Source organism: Cupressus sempervirens, chromosome 6 (assembly GCF_028749045.1).
Source record: "Cupressus sempervirens isolate cs-2001-9-10 chromosome 6, ASM2874904v1, whole genome shotgun sequence".
Taxonomy (NCBI): Eukaryota; Viridiplantae; Streptophyta; class Pinopsida; order Cupressales; family Cupressaceae; genus Cupressus; species Cupressus sempervirens.
In genome coordinates, this window is record NC_143123.1 from 689,531,016 (window position 1) to 689,549,359 (window position 18,344).

The following is an 18,344-nucleotide window of genomic DNA, read 5'->3' on the forward strand; positions in this document are numbered from 1 at the left end:
CATGTTGTCTACCCCACTAATTTGCATGCTACACCATTGTAGGCTTATCCTCACATCATGACACTTAATTTTGTGCTTAATGGAGGATAACCCATATCTAGTGGATATGTGCTTGGTTGTATGACTTATCATGATGTTGACTTCTATGCATTCTAGAAGCTCTCTAGAGGCCTTTATATACAGGCACTCCTAGTGTGCTCTCAAGATGGCATATATGGCATATTGAATGAATATGATCATTCTAATCATACTCTCTCTATCCTTGGTCTACTATTGTGCTTGTGTCTGAGTTCCTTGGTCTTGGGTGAATTCTAGCCTAAGCCAAATTCTTACAAACATCTTTTACACACCAACATTTCTTTGTTCCTCACAACCTCACCTTGTTCATTCATCTTATTTCTAAAAACCAACTTAGTTCTGATAACATTTTTATATTCTCATGTCTCATTCTTCACAATCTGTCTAATTCTTCCTTCATTGCTTAAATCCAATGATCATCCTTGCGTGCTTCATATGTACTCTTTCATTCAACTTGAGAAAAAAAACATAATTCTTTATGAACTCTATTTCTTATCATAACTCCTTTGTCTTTACTTCCAATAATTTGATTAGAAGTGTGATTCTTTGTCAAATTCTTGTTTGTTATTAGTGTTACTAACTCAATTCTTACTTCTTCTCTAAGTTCAAATCTCACTACTTCTCTCTATTCCATAACTTGAATTTCATTGTTCAAATCATTGATAGTCTCATCCACTTTCACATTTTCCCTCTCAACAATAGTCTTAGTCTTCTTATTAAAACATCTATGAGATTTTATGTTCAATGAATAACCAAGGAACACACCTTCATCACTTATTACATCAAACTTAATAATGTCATCATCTCTCTTGATATAACATTTACTTCCAAAACTTCTAAAATATTTCATTGATGGTGCATGTCAAAACTATTGTTCATAATGTGTCTTGTTTGTACCTTTTTTATTTGTACTTTGTTCATTATTCATTCTATTGTATCAACTTCTTATCTCCAAAACGTTTGTGATACATCATTCTCAAACATCATAGCTCTTGTTGCTTCTATTACAGACCTATTTCTTCTGTCAGAAAAAATATTCTTCTTAGGATTCTTGAGAGCTAATAGAGGCCTCTTAATGTCATTTATTTTGAAAAAGGTGTTAAATTCGTTCGAGGTAAATTCTCCACCTCTATCAGATCTTTAACATTTAATCTTCAATACAGACTAATTCTCAACTCTAGTTTTAAACAACTTAAACTCCTCAAATACCTAATACTTTTCTTTAAGGAACACTACCCACATCATGCTAGTAAACTTGTCCACAATAGTCATGAAGTACCTTTTACCATATAATCCTCTTATCTTAGTGGGACCACTTAGATCTATATGAACAATATCTAATTTCATTATTGTAGTAAACTTCTTGCTAGGAAAGGAGCTTTTCTTCTACTTATCCATAATGCATTCCTTCCACACAATATTAGTAGACTTCACAATTTTTTGATAAATCTCTAATTGCAAATGTACGACTTGTCTTCATAGTATTGTCAAATTTTGCAACCAAAAATGTCATCTTTATAGGGCTCAGCTGAAAAATATTACCTCTAGATCTTGTACTAGTACCAATCAACTTACCTTATTTGTCTTAATAATGCATGTATTTTCTATGAATTGTAATAGATATCCCTTATCAACCAATTTTCCAACACTAAATAGGCTATTCTTTAATCCATAAACAAATTAAACATAATATATGTTAGTTTTTCCATCAAGACTAATAGATCCTATTCACTTGATATTACAAGCCACATTGTTACCAACTCTAATCTAAAAATTCCTCCATCATGGTTATTAAACTTTAACAAATTTATTCATTTGATAGTCATATGATGTGCACAACCACTATTTATGATCCAATCATCTTTCTTCTCGACCTATAATAATAAGGCTTTCTCTTCTCTGACTTTTTTTTTCAATATTTTCTTCTTTAATAGCTACAAATACAAACTCATCATCACTTTAATCTAAACTCTCTCATCAGACTCATTACCTTCATTTCCATACAAACATTCTTTGGTCCTTCTAGAATTGAAATTATTTTTGCTAATTTTTCACTCTTTTAGGACACTTAGAATCATAATTATCTATTGCTTTTAGGATAATCTCTAGTACTACTTTCACTTCTTGAAAAGGAAGGGAAAATACACAATGCTCTAAAAGAAGTTTCTACTCTAGGAAAATATCTAGACTATTTCAAGCTTACTTCTATTGCTTCTAGCCTTTCAAGAAGAGTCTCTTTGGTTAATTTATCAGTATCACTTGTTCAATCATTTGTGTTCTCTGCTTGAATAGCAGTGTTAGTATTTTCAAGATTTTCCATATGATCTCATCTTCATGATGTAAGATGAATTTCTCACTATGTCCTTTCCTTCCCTAAGGACTCACCTAGTCTCTCTTCTTAGCCTATTAGGGCTACCCTTTGTCACCCTAACCTCAAGAGGATATCTATCCTATCCTCCACATATCACTATCTAGTTAGACCAAGGTTTTCACAATTTTCTTCCTTACTTGGTACACCTTTCTTTGTCCTTCAAACTCATTATGTCATCAAACTTGATCATTTTACCCTTATTATGGAGTGAGGGATGCAACTTGATGATTTTTAGTCTACCCCTAAACTTTTGGTCTCCATTTCTATAGGTATCCTTATCAATTTCCTCAAACTTGACAAAACTATCCTAAATAGTTCTAATAGCATTATGCCTCCAATTTTTGCTTAACAAGGTGGAAAACCAATATTATATATGGATAGAACCTTTTGGAAATACTATAATATTTTATGAGTCTTAGGTCCCCAACCTATCCGTACACCCCCTTGCTATTTGTATGCCTACAAATAATGGCTTCTAACATTTCCCAATAGCATTTATTAGGATCTAATGAAATATATGGAAAACCTAGTCTTTGAACCTTCCCCTTTAGCACATGGATTCATCACATATCCCTCCTCCTTTTTCAACTCTCGAATTGAAGTATCTAACACATTCAATCTACCAAATCCAACTTGCTAGCACTGTGATCACTTAGCCATGCACCAAAAGCTCACCTAAAACATCAATTTAAAAAAAGTTTCCAAACCTTTCTAGGACTCTCCTTTTCTATTTATATTATACAAGGTCTTCACTTCCATATCCCCAAAAACCATGATGATTCCATGGTGAAGATTAAAGGGGGAGCCATTTTCCCAAAAACTGTCAAAGAAAAAATAGTGAATGGTCTATATACAAATGGTTTTCTAAATATGCACAAGTGGACTCTAATCAATTTGAACTTGGAGACAAAAATTACTACAAAAATATGAAAAAAAAAATCAAACACAAAAATGATCCTTTCAATCTATTGATCCATATATGCAATCAAAAAATCAAAAAGTTGTCAACTTTTAAACTATATTCTATGGATCCAGGTGGAAGGCGAAGAAGGCCCTCTTCCAAGGGGGCATGAGCCATTAGTGAGATACCAGTCTAGAAAAGCCAGAAGTCTAACCTTGCGACTAAACCTACTATCCAAGGGACATTCTCAGGTAGATAGTTTCTATGGGGCGTAGGCCTCCCAAAAGGTAACGGAGGCGTGCAAAGGTTTCCTCGAGCCGGCCAAAAATTAGTGCTTGAGTGCAAAGGCAGAAGGGAGCTTGACTACAAGACTTTCCCATTGAGCAGGGATGAAAGTTAGCCTTAGTGATCCGACGGTGCTGAGTGGAAGGGTCATCACTCAACAGATAAAAGTTACTCTAGGGATAACAGGCTGATCTTCCCCAAGAGTTCACATCGACGAGAAAGTTTGGCACCTCGATGTCGGCTCTTCGCCGCCTGGGGTAGTAGTATGTTCCAAGGGTTGGTTTGTTTTCCCATTAAAACGGTACGTGAGCTAGGTTTAGAACATCATGAGACAGTTCGGTCCATATCCGGTGTAGGCATTAGAGCATTGAGAGGACTTTTCCTTAGTACGAGAGGACCGAGAAGGATGCACCTCTGGTGTACCATTTATCGTGCTCTCAGTAGACGCTGGGTAGCCAAGTGCAGAGCAGATAATTGCTGAATGCCTATAGGTAAGAAGCCCACCTCAAGATGGGTGCTCTCTCAGGTCACGGTGAGACGAGCCGTTAGGTGATAGATGTCAAGTGGAAGTGCAGTGATGCATGCAGCCGAGGCATACTAAAAGACCAAAATATTTGAACATGTTGGTAAAGCATTCAAACTACCTCCACCTAACTGTGAATTTAATTTAGTTGCTCTTTCTAATAAGCGAGAATGTAAATAGAAAACATCTCCTCGATAAGCTTCCCGGCTAGGTGGTCTTCTTAATAGAAGAGACATTTGTCGATAAGCTTGTGCTTGTTTGGAAAGATCATCATAAATGATTAATGTATGTTGTTCTTTATTTTGATAAAAAAATTATAGAAAAAATAAAGTTTAAGTTTATATTATTATTATTATATAATTTATGTGGGGGAGAGTATGTCACTAAGGACGATCTCATATTAATCCAATCTAATGGATCTTTTCTCAATAGAGGGTGGGGGCCAACATCCCATAAATCTTTGTGAAATGGGCTTGGACCTGTAAACTTTGATGGAGTCCATATATGGTGTCTAGGAAACTTAGATAACAAATATATCCTTGAATCCTAAATAAAGATAATAACATTATTTGATTGTAAAAATAATTATTATACATATTAGAATTGATTTGAAGACATAAATTATGATTGACCCAAAAAGAGGACATTACAATTGGTATCAAAGCTATGATCTTTCCATCTTGTAAAGAGAATGAAATTATAAATAATTCAATCAATAAAAGATCAAACTAGTGAATGTTAGAATTCTTTATAATAACTGAGAGGGAGGGAGGGGGGAGGGGAGGTGGTGAATTAGTTATTCAAGGTCTAGATGTACAAATAAAACTTTTCACAGCTCAATGAACTCATATCCATAAAACATATTCATTCACACGTCCATTAGATCATACAATCACTTAACTTTGTAGGTTACTATCAAATCAAGTTTGTAGAAATGTAAGCATGAAACATAAAAAAATCAATAACAAATTTGACACAATGATTTTACGTGGAAATCCAATTTGGAAAAAAATAGCAATAACATGCTACTTATTCTCACTCTTCTAAAGTAATGCCCCATGAAAGGACAACCTTGTTAAAGATTACAATACACATTGTTAAATGTGACCTGGTTAGAGGATTTCAATCACCCTGTTAGGAGTGAGCCTTGTTAGAGGAAATTATATCATTCACTTGGAATGTCACTTGGTTAAAATATTTACAAATGATTGTTAGGTCAATCTTAATCCAAAATATCTACCCTAGACTGGTACAATAATTAGAAAGTAACAGTAAGGATTGATTTGATAATAAATTATAAGTCACTTGTAGATTACAAATCACTATTTTAGTCCTCCATTATGCTTGGCTTTCACACACTTAAGCTCTGATAGCTTGTTCACCCTTCAAGCATTCATACTCTTAAGCCTTCTTCCTTTTCTTTCCAATAATAGTTTCTTCTATTTAGTCATTGAATGAAGTAATACCTTAGACCTCTTGTCTAACTTAGATTCTCAAACATTGACCAACCTTATTTCTTACCAAGCATCTCTATAATTATAAAATTAAGACCTTTTTCCATTCATCCTCTATCATCCATTTTAGGGTTAGGTAGGATTCAATGAATCTACCCATCTTTTCATTTTAGTCTCTTCTAGAAACTTCTCCTTCAATCCTCTTTGAATTCACCTCAAAAAGGTTTACCATGAATTTTGTGCCACCATTTCATCATAGTTTTCTTCTACACACTTTGCAAAATTTAAGAAAACAAAATAGTCAGCTCAAATTCATCAAATCCATAATTTAACATGAATACTAGTGCTCGACATCAATATGCTATCACTCAGCTTCCATACCATTCTTCTAGTCATCTTCAACTAGATCACTGACAAACACTTAAAGTTTACTAGTGTTCAATATCAACTAAACTTTATCGGCTTATGTTGTATCACTCGACATACATTGAATTTTGGCTTTTCTTGGCTCCAACTAATTTTCTGCTTGGATTGCACTAACCTTTCTTATCACCTACTATCCACTCGGTCAAGCTTGGTAGACTCAATTCTTCTTACTTGTTCTTCTAGACTTTGTTAGTGTATCCAACCATTGCAACCTTAAATTTAGATAATCAATGCACTCAATCATCACTATATTAATTGATATTTTAACCCCATTTTCATACCATAACTCATCCTTTTTTCTAGGTGCTTTTGTTATCTCATTTGATCAAATCTTCTTCATTAATCAAACAAATAATAGTGCTCAAATAAACTAAGTAGTTGTCTTACCAAGAAGTAGCAGGTTTGACATTAGTGACAAAATAATGATTGAAACACATTCTCATACTTTGATCAATCTATTTTCAATAATTTTGCTCTTTGGCATTGATGGAAAACCAATATCATCAATAATACCAAAAAGAAAATAATTCCATGTATTGAAATCTCTCCCTCTATCAGCTTTCATGTTCTGTATAGGTTACAAAATTCTATTTTGATTAATAGACAATCAACTCATCCTTATGACTCCCTCAGCACTATCTCCCTCTTACTAGGTAGATGTAATCATTTCTCTCTCTATAGTAATCATAAGGTACACTATCTCCCTCTGAGTAGATATTCCATATTTCTTCCTTTCTCCCGTTTCTCTTTCTATTTATCCCTCTTTGACAACAATGCTAAAGACTTGCCATCTAAATATGTAGGTATGCACATTTTTTCAGTTTCTCCCTCAATCACCCAGCTTGTGACTGATCTACAACTCTAACTCTTTGATTACTTAAGGAAGCCCTTAAAGCAAGATCCACTACATTAATGTGTAACATATGTCAATCATCCCAATTGATGCAAGACACTTCTCATGCTTCTTAAATAGCCTTGGATAGGGGTTATCACCCCTACTTTATCTCTTAGATACTCGTGAGCATTCTTAGGTAATGATTTTGTGAAGATACCAATAATTTTCTCTTTTGTATCTTTTAATCCAATAGTTTCTTTAGTCTCTATTTTTGGTGACATAAATAAGTCCCTCCCCTATGATTTATTAGTTAATATCTCTTACAAGAATAAGGTCTAATCAACCTGGGTGTTGAACATAAAGAATCTTTTGTAGTTAAAAAAAATTGTACAAAATATTCATTTTGTAGCCCCTATTGTCGAAATGGCTTTAAATCACCCATTGCTATTAAGTATGAGGTACATGATTTTTTATCATCACCTCAGTCTAAAACATTGGTGACCAACAATGAGGGTTCTCAAAATTCAGCTAGACAATCTTCAAGTAAAGGAAAGGGTAAGAAGAAGTGGAAGAAAGACAAATCCAAGGATGCATAAAAGACAACACCACAATCCAATCAATAAGGCAAGTTATTGAATTCCAACAAGAAGGGGGACAATAATAAGGAGAAGAAGAAGTGTGCTTATTGCAAGAAATCAGGTCATGAAGAGCATGAGTGTTATCTTAAGAAGATTGATGAGTTGACCAACATCATGAAGAAAATTAATGTTCCATTGCCTAATTCTTACAAGGATAAAGTTTCTTCTTCAAATTCAAAGGGCAAAGGGAAAACATTTATGGCAAATCAAAATTCTTCAGAGGAATGGGTATTTGACTCGGGTGCCTCCTATCACATGTGTTCGTCAAAGGAGGTTTTTCTTCAATGAAGTATTTAAAGGTACCACACATCTTCATGGGAGATGATAGAAAAATGGAAGTTGAAGGAAAAGGAAATGTGAAAATGGAAAATGGAGAGTTTCAAGATGTTCTCTATGTTCCAAACCTAAGTTCAAATCTCCTATCAATCTACCAAATCAGTCACCTTGGAGATGGACATAGAGTTGAGTTCCTTTCAAACTTAGTATAGGTGCATAGTCTTAAAGATGATTCCTTGGTTGTAGTGGGGAAAGTGAATCATATCAAAAGGTTATACTCTTTCTCCCATTTTGTGCCCAAGTCTCCTTCAAAGGCCTTGTTATCACAATCAAATTCAAATATGCAATTATGGCATGAGTGGTATGGTCATCTTGACTTCTGCTATCTTTAGTAGCTTTGCACATATAAAATAGTTAAAGGTCTACCTCAAATCAACTTTTCCCATGGTGAATGTTCAGTAGATTTAGTGGATATGCATCTAGAGAGGAAGTTACAAAGAGGGAAGCCTTCAAGACCACTAGGTGTTCTATAGGTGGTTCACATGGTATTAGTGGGTCCTTTTGCATTCAGCCAGGGTTGCTACATACTAACCTTCATTGATGATTTTTCAAGGTACAGTTGGGTCTACTTTCTTCATAGTAAGAATGAAGTGTTGGACAAATTTCTAGCCTTCAAGACTCATGTAGAAAAGAAATCCAGGAAAGCCATCAAAGTACTCTGAATGGACAATGGAAGCATGTATGTGAACAGAAGACTTATGGAATTTTGTAGACTTGAGGGCATTGATCTTTAGACTCCATCAACATTCAATTCACATTAAATAGATGTTGCAGCATTGAGTATCTAAACTCTTAAGTCTATGGCAAGTTGCTTGATACAAGCCAAGTCTCTAGATCCATCATTAGAAGTCAAAGCAATCAGTAGTGCCACTCACATTCTTAATAGGTCTCCTCATCCAGCCTTAGATGGAAAAGCTATTGTGACACACTTTAGAGTCTTTGGTTGTCCTACATGGACAAATAGATCTTCCAAGGGATGCAAGGCATAGTCACCTTGGCCTTGTACCTTCATTCATTATGAAGATGGTGTGAAGGCATACAGAATTCTAGATCTAGAGACACATCAGATCTTGTGAAGAATGATGTACACTTTGAGGAAAGTTCACTTAGCTTGTCCTCCACTCCTCTCCACACATCATACAGTGTGGAAATTGATAGTGACACTAGTGATAATGCTTCAATAGATTTAGACACGTGGGGTTCTATCAACAATTGCAGTAATAGGTCACTATATCAGTTCATTCCACATGCATACATCACCACAGTGACAGGTCTAGCACAACAAGATACATCCAGTCTTCCAAGTCCAGATTCAATGACAGATATGTGGGATAGTATTCATGATCTACCTCTTCTTCTTAATGCAAAATTACCTTCTTCATTTGTCATGAGGGCTCCATACGAATCTCTCATTCATTCTCCACATGACTGATCATCACAAGTTGAAGTGATTGTGGATACTAATCATCAATAGTTGTATTAGGGTTCTTTATTAGTTGTGTAAGTTGAGAAAGTTTTAGAGACAAAACTTATCCATGGGATTCTTTCCATGGACAACAAAAACATCTCATTTGTACTTTTGGCATTATTTCTTCCTAAGGGGAGAAACACCATTCTGTAGTCTTCGATCAGCTTCTTCATCAGAGCAGTCACTGTTTGGAATTCTTCTTGGGGGAGGGGGGGAGCCTATCCTATCTCTCTTCCTCTTCTTATCATTCTCTTATGTATATACTGGATGTATGTCATAATGGGGGGGTCTTGATTACTCCATCCATCCATGTATACCTTTTATCTCTCTTTTAGGGGGAGGGTTTTTCCCATGAGGTTTTCCCTCTTTCTCCACTTTATGAGAGATTGCATATTATTATGTACATGGGTACCTAACATGGCCTAGTATCCAGGACCCATCTTGCATTTCATCCTAGATTTCATAAGCATAAGGGCATTCCCCTAAGTTTCACTTAAGGGGGGGTGTTGGTGTAAATAAGTATTTACTATTTACACTTACTTAATTTTACTTAGGTTAATGCATTGTTTAATTATTTTGCATTATTTTATTATTTATTTAGGTGAGATACTTATGATTTTGTGTACTCTCATAGAAGTGTGCAACTATAATTAAGCACATGGTGTCTACAATACTAGAGTTTGCATCATTCACTAAGTTGTCATGTTGATAGCATAGTTATCTGCACTCCTAATTTAGCACATGTTGTCTACCCCACTAATTTGCATGCTACACCATTGTAGGCTTATCCTCACATCATGACACTTAATTTTGTGCTTAATGGAGGATAACCCATATCTAGTGGATATGTGCTTGGTTGTATGACTTATCATGATGTTGTCTTCTATGCATTCTAGAAGCTCTCTAGAGGCCTTTATATACAGGCACTCCTAGTGTGCTCTCAAGATGGCATATATGACATATTGAATGAATATGATCATTCTAATAATACTCTCTCTATCCTTGGTCTACTATTGTGCTTGTGTCTGAGTTCCTTGGTCTTGGGTGAATTCTAGCCTAAGCCAAATTCTTACAAACATCTTTTACACACCAACATTTCTTTGTTCCTCACAACCTCACCTTGTTCATTCATCTTATTTCTAAAAACCAACTTAGTTTTGATAACATTTTTATATTTTCATGTCTCATTCTTCACAATTTGTCTAATTCTTCCTTCATTGCTTAAATCCAATGATCATCCTTGCGTGCTTCATATGTACTCTTTCATTCAACTTGAGAAAAAAAACATAATTCTTTATGAACTCTATTTCTTATCATAACTCCTTTGTCTTTACTTCCAATAATTTGATTAGAAGTGTGATTCTTTGTCAAATTCTTGTTTGTTATTAGTGTTACTAACTCAATTCTTACTTCTTCTCTAAGTTCAAATCTCACTACTTCTCTCTATTCCATAACTTGAATTTCATTGTTCAAATCATTGATAGTATCATCCACTTTCACATTTTCCCTCTCAACAATAGTCTTAGTCTTCTTATTAAAACATCTATGAGATTTTATGTTCAATGAATAACCAAGGAACATACCTTCATCACTTATTACATCAAACTTAATAATGTCATCATCTCTCTTGATATAACATTTACTTCCAAAAATTCTAAAATATTTCATTGATGGTGCATGTCAAAACTATTGTTCATAATGTGTCTTGTTTGTACCATTTTTATTTTTACTTTGTTCATTATTCATTCTATTGTATCAACTTCTTATCGCCAAAACGTCTGTGATACATCATTCTCAAACATCATAGCTCTTGTTGCTTCTATTACAGACCTATTTCTTCTGTCAGAAAAAATATTCTTCTTAGGATTCTTGAGAGCTAATAGAGGCCTCTTAATGTCATTTATTTTGAAAAAGGTGTTAAATTCATTCGAGGTAAATTCTCCACCTCTATCAAATCTTTAACATTTAATCTTCAATACAGACTAATTCTCAACTCTAGCTTTAAACAACTTAAACTCCTCAAATACCTAATAATTTTCTTTAAGGAACACTACCCACATCATGCTAGTAAACTTGTCAACAATAGTCATGAAGTACCTTTCACCATATAATCCTCTTATCTTAGTGGGACCACTTAGATCTATATGAACAATATCTAATTTCATTATTGTAGTAAACTTCTTGCTAGGAAAGGAGCTTTTCTTCTACTTATCCATAATGCATTCCTTCCACACAATATTAGTAGACTTCACAATTTTTTGATAAATCTCTAATTGCAAATGTACGACTTGTCTTCATAGTATTGTCAAATTTTGCAACCAAAAATGTCATCTTTATAGAGCTCAGCTGAAAAATATTACCTCTAGATCTTGTACTAGTACCAATCAACTTACCTTATTTGTCTTAATAATGCATGTATTTTCTATGAATTGTAATAGATATCCCTTATCAACCAATTTTCCAACACTAAATAGGCTATTCTTTAATCCATAAACAAAGTAAACATAATATATGTTAGTTTTTCCATCAAGACTAATAGATCCTATTCCCTTGATATTACAAGCCACATTGTTACCAACTCTAACAATTCCTCCATCATGGTTATTAAACTTTAACAAATTTATTCATTTGATAGTAATATGATGTGCACAACCACTATTTATGATCCAATCATCTTTCTTCTCGACCTATAATAATAAGGCTTTCTCTTCTCTGACTTTTTTTTTCAATATTTTCTTCTTTAATAGCTACAAATACAAACTCATCATCACTTTAATCTAAACTCTCTCATCAGACTCATTACCTTCATTTCCATACAAACATTCTTTGGTACTTCTAGAATTGAAATTATTTTTGCTAATTTTTCACTCTTTTAGGACACTTAGAATCATAATTATCTATTGCTTTTAGGATAATCTCTAGTACTACTTTCACTTCTTGAAAAGGAAGGGAAAATACACAATGCTCTAAAAGAAGTTTCTACTCTAGGAAAATATCTAGACTATTTCAAGCTTACTTCTATTGCTTCTAGCCTTTCAAGAAGAGTCTCTTTGGTTAATTTATCAGTATCACTTGTTCAATCATTTGTGTTCTCTGCTTGAATAGCAGTGTCAGTATTTTCAAGATTTTCCATATGATCTCATCTTCATGATGTAAGATGAATTTCTCACTATGTCCTTTCCTTCCCTAAGGACTCACCTAGTCTCTCTTCTTAGCCTATTAGGGCTACCCTTTGTCACCCTAACCTCAAGAGGATATCTATCCTATCCTCCACACATCACTATCTAGTTAGACCAAGGTTTTCACAATTTTCTTCCTTACTTGGTACACCTTTCTTTGTCCTTCAAACTCATTATGTCATCAAACTTGATCATTTTACCCTTATTATGGAGTGAGGGATGCAACTTGATGATTTTTAGTCTACCCCTAACCTTTTGGTCTCCATTTCTATAGGTATCCTTATCAATTTCCTCAAACTTGACAAAACTATCCTAAATAGTTCTAATAGCATTATGCCTCCAATTTTTGCTTAACAAGGTGGAAAACCAATATTATATATGGATAGAACCTTTTGGAAATACTATAAGATTTTATGAGTCTTAGGTCCCCAGCCTATCCGTACACCCCCTTGCTATTTGTATGCCTACAAATAATGGCTTCTAACATTTCCCAATAGAATTTATTAGGATCTAATGAAATATATGGAAAACCTAGTCTTTGAACCTTCCCCTTTAGCACATGGATTCATCACATATCCCTCCTCCTTTTTCAACTCTCGAATTGAAGTATCTAACACATTCAATCTACCAAATCCAACTTGCTAGCACTGTGATCACTTAGCCATGCACCAAAAGCTCACCTAAAACATCAATTTAAAAAAAGTTTCCAAACCTTTCTAGGACTCTCCTTTTCTATTTATATTATACAAGGTCTTCACTTCCATATCCCCAAAAACCATGATGATTCCATGGTGAAGATTAAAGGGGGGAGCCATTTTCCCAAAAACTGTCAAAGAAAAAATAGTGAATGGTCTATATACAAATGGTTTTCTAAATATGCACAAGTGGACTCTAATCAATTTGAACTTGGAGACAAAAATTACTACAAAAATATGAAAAAAAAAATCAAACACAAAAATGATCCTTTCAATCTATTGATCCATATATGCAATCAAAAAATCAAAAAATTGTCAACTTTTAAACTATATTCTATGGATCCAGGTGGAAGGCGAAGAAGGCCCTCTTCCAGGGGGCCATGAGCCATTAGTGAGATACCAGTCTAGAAAAGCCAAAAGTCTAACCTTGCGACTAAACCGAAGATACAAATGGAACCTAACCGCACATGTCCTCCAATTAGATCTTCTAGATTTTCCACACTAACAATCCATCCCTCCCCTCCAAAATGGGATTTTAGTAAATAACCAAATATAGTACTTGGATTAAGTGTAAGGTTCATAATTTTTCTTATATCTCCACTATCGGGAGCCTAGGTATCATATATGCCACCAAAATACAAAGCCTTAAACACTAGGAGAAAAGCACCAACACCTAGCAAGATTAGGTGAATACCTAAAATTGTGGTCATTTTGTTCCTATCTTTCCATACATAACCAAAAAATGGAAAAGATTCTTCTAAAGTTTCGGGTCCAATTAGTGCGTGATAAATACCACCGAAGCCTAAAACTGCAGAAGAAATTAAGTGAAGTACCCTGAATACAAAATAGGGAAAAGTGTCCACAATTTCCCCACCAGGACCAACTCCCCATCCTAGAGTAGCTAGATGGGGAAGTAAAATCAATCCTTGTTCATACATAGGTTTTTCTGGTACAAAATGAGCCACCTCAAATAAATTCATTGCCCCAGCCCAGAATACAATTAATCCGACATGAGCCACATGAGTTCCAAGTAATTTTCCTGACAAATTAATAAGTTGAGCATTACCAGCCCACCAAGCAAAACCAATGGTTTCTTGGTTACGACCAGCTAAAGTTAGAGTTCCATTAAAGAGTGTTTCCATGGGGTAGAACCTCCTTAGGGAATATAAGATTTTCATGAGGTTGATCCTGAGCCACCATCCAAGCATGAATTCCTTTGTTCAAAAGAATATTTTTTGTATAAAAAGTCTCAAATTCAGGATCTTTTGCTGCACGAATCTCCTGGGAAACAAAATCATAAGCATGTAAGTTTAGATCTAGGCCAACTACTCCAATGAAACTCATCCATAAATCGGTCACCGACACAAATAACATGAAGAAATGTAACCAACGTTTATTGGAAAAAGAAACCCCAAAAATTTGGGACTAGAAATGGTTCACAGTGACCATAGAATAAGTCTCTTCGGCTTGAGTTGGGTTAAAAGCATAGAATGTATTTGCACCATCACTATCTTCAAATAAAGTATTTTCTATGGTAGCACCATGAATAGCACATAGAAGAGCAGTACCTAATACTCTGGCAACTCCCATCATATGAAATGGATTCAAGGTCCAATTATGAAAACCTTGAAAAAAGAGGATAAATCAAAAAATAGCTGCTATGCCAAAACTAGGTGCAAAAAACCAACCAGACTGACCTAATGGATAGATCAAGAATATGGAAACAAAAATAGTAATCAAAGCAGAGAACGCAATTGCATTATAAGGTCATAATTGCATAGATTGAGCAAGTTCAAATTGGCATAACATAAAGCCTATTAGACCAAAAGCACCATGAAGAGAAACAAAAGTCCATAGACCACCTAATTGACACCAACGAGTAAAATCTCCTTGTGCTTTAGGACCCCATAATAGTAGCAAAGAATGTGCCAAACTATTAGCAGGCGTAGAAACTGCAGCAGTTAAAAAATTACAACCTTCCAAATAGGAACTGGCCAATCGGTGAGTATACCACAAAGTCACAAAAGTTGTGCCCGTGAACCATCTGCCTAGTGCAAAATAAGCACAAGGAAAAAGCAATAAACCGGACCAACCCACAAAAACAAAACGGTCTCTGCATAGCCAATCATCCATAATATCAAATAAAGTTTTTTCCTCTTTGGAAGACTTTCCAAGGGCTATAGTCATATTAATCCTCCTATTTAACTATTTCAACCTTTTTCAAACACCCTATTCGATAGAATCAAAGGGTATACATTGTTTTATATTGAAATATTTATGGACAATTTTTCTTACAAAACTTCACTTATGACCACTTCCAACCCTTGGAATGGGTCTAGTTTGTGGTTTTATAGGTTCCCTATGAGGTTTTAGATATTTGGAGTAACCATCAACCTTAGATTCATGAGATTTCTAATACCCTCTCAAATATTGTCATGCAACTTTTTAAAGTTGCTAACAACTTTTGCATTTTTACAATTTTTGGACATTTATCACTTGGAGCTTTCCAAGTAGGTCCAACATGGTCCATTTATTATGTCTAAGAATTTTTTATCCTTGAAAGCATCAATTCATATTTTTTTGACCATTTTGACCTATTTTACACTTTGGCAAAAATTGACATCATTTTGACATCTTTCTCAACTTTTTTTCCCAAATGATAATATAGGACCTCCAGCTTATGCAAATGGATGTAAAAACATCAAAGAGGACAAGATAGGTTCAAAACCATACCTTCCTCACACTTTTAGGGTATAGGACCCATAACCCCTAACAAACTAAACACAAGCAATATAAAGCAAGTAAAACCAGACCACCTAGAGTGGATTGAACCTATTCCACTCCACCTAGGAAAAAACACACATGAACTTCTAAGGTTCAAACACAACCAAATGACTTGGCTAAGGTCATTACAAGATAAAACCCAAAAAATTAGAGTTATCCTAGGTGCTCATGCACCACTTCCATCTTTAGTTCCATTACAAGACTTGATTCCTACAAATAAAATTTATATTCTGCCAATATAACTTCTTATAGATTCATCTTCCATCATTTTAGCCTCTAGAAAAAAACATATTAAATTGTGTAATATGATTCTCTTAGAATTCTTATCACCTTGAAAAATATATTCCTAAGTTGTCCAAATTCCATGAGATGTTTCTGTGGATTTTACTTGACTATATTCATTTTCAGGGAGAGCTGACAAAAATTCTTCTCTAACAAGCATGTTACACATAAATATATATCTTTCTTCTTTACTGCATTCTTCAAATTTCTTTCTTCCATAATTTTCTTTCCATTCTTTGTCATCATCCAATATCCTAGACCTGTGCATAGTAAATGTGTCTTCATCTTCTTTTTCTATTTGTCATAGTTAACTCCATTAGACTTGGGACTTTCTTTTCTGAAACAACTAGCCATTGGTCTCCTTAAGTTGTTGATCTTTTCCTTCAAGGAACTAAAGCTCTAATACCAATTGTTCAAAAGTAAATTCCACCATGATGAGTAAGAGGGGGGTGAATTAGTTATTAGATTTGTATAAATTTTATCAACCTTATTAAACATTAAATATATAACCGATATATTTAGCAACCATAAGAAGATATACATACACAATAACACTGCATATGTTAACTAGGGAAACCCTTGATCAGAGGGAAAACCCTAGTGGGGATGGTACCCAAAAAATGATGTTCTATATAAATGATCCTTGTAAGAGGATAAACTCTATTAAGATCCAATAAAATACATTGTGTGCATAGAAATCCCTATTAGGAGACTTTGAATCTTTGTAAGGAGATTTCAACCCTATTAGGAGTTGTACCAACCTTGTTAGGAGTTGTAGAAGGTAGATGGATCCACCATCCAAATAGCATCAGGGGAAAGACCACCAAACTCACTATCTAACTGGCCTCTTTTTAGAATAATATAAATGCAACTGATCTTTGCAACTCAAACTCTTTCTATGTCCTCTTACTATGCCTATACTACACCAAATACTTCTTAGATCTTGATACTAGATCTTTAACTTTACATCATATTGATCCCTTTGATTTCTTACTCACATTTACCAATTTCATGTATCTAATACATGTTTTCTTACAACTCATATACTTGCATACATTACACACTTCATCACAAGGAAAATAACTTTCCTTTTCTACCATGTCCTCAAAATAATTCAATGAGTCAACCTTGAGAATTCCCAATTAATTAAAATAGGACCTCATTAATAAAATATAATTCATAACATCTTTTCATAATTGCAAAACACTATTGGCTCATAGTAATTACAACTTTATATGCATGCAAATTTGAACCTTATGCACTTGCTAACATCTTCATCAAGTTGTTTGGTGTCACTTTCTAACTTCTCTCATCATGATTCCATCCCTGTTAAGAGATACAATCCAAACACTAGAAATGGCTTCTCAAATACTCTATTTTCAAACTATCTTCTTTAAATCAAAAATAACATTCACATGTCTTTGACTTTATGCATGCGATCTTGTCCACATTATTAGTACATATTGTAGAACATATACTCAACCATGCTTGACCTCATTATCAATACAAAGTCTGTACAAACTCATTCTTTATCTGCTACTTTTCCATTCTTTACAAAAAAATATTATGTCAACATCAATAAAAAAACACGGTCATAAATACAACATGTCAATCTCCCAAATATTCTATCAGTGTTAAGGATACTCCCCCAAATAAATATCATCATCATTCATGCTAATAGAACTACCTTATTAAAGGATTTTACAAACACTTATTAAATATATTAGGAAAAAAAAAAGGTTAAAGTGACCTATAAGTGCCTTCTCCAAAATATTTTCAAATCATTTATGCCCTACATCTATTCATTCAATCTATTTAGGCTCTCTAACATCACTAGTACATTTGGGTTCATTTTTTGACCTTTATTGGTCAAATTTTCCACCCAATTTTTGACCAACTTTTGACCAACCCGTTGGTTGATATTTTTTTGGTCAAAATTTTGACCAACTCACTGGTTGGTCAAAATTTTGACCAATCTATTGGTCAAAAACCTACCAAAGCCATTGTGTGGATTCAAACAGGAATTGGTAAAAATTTCGACCAACAAACGTAGTAAAAAATTTGCGCTTTGGTGGAAATTTTGACCAAC